We start from the raw sequence: 2,056 nt of genomic DNA, 5'->3' as shown, positions 1-2,056 counted from the left end.
GATTGTAGAACAACAACACTAGAGATAAGATGTGAAGACAAACAGAAACTAGGTAGTACAGAACAGTTAAGGAAGATAGTGTGAAGACAAAGATGTAATCAGAGGTAATGTCTTCACACAATGTCTTTGAACAGAACAAGCATACAAAGTCTTCACGAAACTAAACATTAAGTAAAGGAGCGAAGTGGTAGAACCGGTACCTCAATTAAACACGAATGTCTTCGGAACCAATACCTCAGGTGGAGGGGTATATAGAGCCTCCACACAAAATCCAACCGTTACACACATTTGACCCAACTCGGTCAGACCGAATAGATGAACTCGGTGAGACCGATTTAGTTCAAAATGTGAACGTTAGGAATCTCGGTGGGACCGACTGGAACAACTCGGTGGGACCGACTGGAACAACTCGATGGGACCGATGTGCTAGGGCTAGGGCAAAACCACATCTCGGTGTGTGGAACCCCGGCTCAGAGCAACGGTTTACCCTGCATTGCCAGCCCAGAGACCTAGTCTTCTGGCAATACAGAACAACATGGTACAAAAACAACCGCTTTATTGATGCTAGCGGATTACATAAGTCTGATATTACATCGGGATACGAGGCCAAGCAGCACACACGGTGCTGCTGAACAGTATGTACATTATTTAATGAACATGACGAGGGCCTCGATCACTTGAACTACGCGGCAGCGGAAGAACGACGAAGTGGAACTCCATAGCACAGGGACACGTGGACACGGCCTAGACGCGAGATGCGCTCCGATGCCAACCGACTTGCCTGAAAGCTGGCATGACACGCCAGGTCAGTACATTGAATGTACTTGCAAGCTCACAACAAACATAAGCACGATGACAGACAATATCATGACAATTAAACAAATTAATGCAATGCAAGAACTACTACATATGCAAAGAAAACCAATATGTGCACCAAGTCTCACGGACTCGCTTACAAGACGGTTACCTTGTAACCAAACGATGACCATACCTGGGTCCCAACTGAAACCAACCACTCATGAACAACTCACGAGTTCATGAATCACATGAAACACAATGCATCACAACAATCATTTTAGTTTGCAAGATTAATTATAAAAGTTGATCCATGGTGTGACTTACTTCCGAGCTATGCCCATAACCGAGGACGCGGCTATCGATAGATTAAATACACTCTGCAGAGGTAGCGCACTTTACCCACACTACGGAATCCTAGCCTCGCATTCCCATTCGGGTGGACGAAAGCATTCCGACGAAACCCTCCCTTTGTCATGGCACTCTCCCGGCCACTCCGACCAACTCCCTCCCAGGGCTAGGTCTTGGGTGGCCCCGTGTCTACCAAAGACACCAACGGCCACCGTCGTGGCAAAACGGTCCCAAATGGGGACAAGGTACCATAAAACAAAAACGAGCACACAAGGTTATGTCTGCTTACCGGGCCAGGGTATGCACGCCCATAACCTTCCCTCGCGGGAGGCACCGGTGAGAGGCACAACAAAGGACCGAATCAAGACCTTCCCACAAGGTAAATGTGGTCGCACTGAATAAAAACCCGATTCAGTGGCACCATGATGTGATCAACATCATATTCAAGTTGAACTTAATCAAGTTTAACTTTGACAATTTTTTTTATAAAATAACAATGATACTATGCCATAACCATGCAACTAATTGACATGCAACGCAAACTACTCATAGACATGGATCAATCTTATCAACATAATTATCTTGCACTACTCAAGATCAAGACTTCTCTGGTTATAACTCATTTTTGTTATCAAGCAATATTTTTATTAGTTCATCATTTAAATGAAAATATCACTTCATAAAAGAGCTATCATTATTTACCATAGCAATATAACTAGTGCAAAATCTTATTCTACTTGACCAAACAAGTTCATGCATTTAAACAGTAACTAAAACAAGCATATCAAGCATGGTAAACTAACTAGCAATCAACAACAGATATATATCAAATTTTGAATGCAAATAAAAACTCATATTCAAGTAGAAAATCATAGATATTGAAATAACACCATCCAAATGCTGGTGTGGC

This window comes from Aegilops tauschii, chromosome 3 (assembly GCF_002575655.3).
Source record: "Aegilops tauschii subsp. strangulata cultivar AL8/78 chromosome 3, Aet v6.0, whole genome shotgun sequence".
Lineage (NCBI taxonomy): Eukaryota > Viridiplantae > Streptophyta > Magnoliopsida > Poales > Poaceae > Aegilops > Aegilops tauschii.
Note: the sequence above shows the minus strand (reverse complement) of the source record.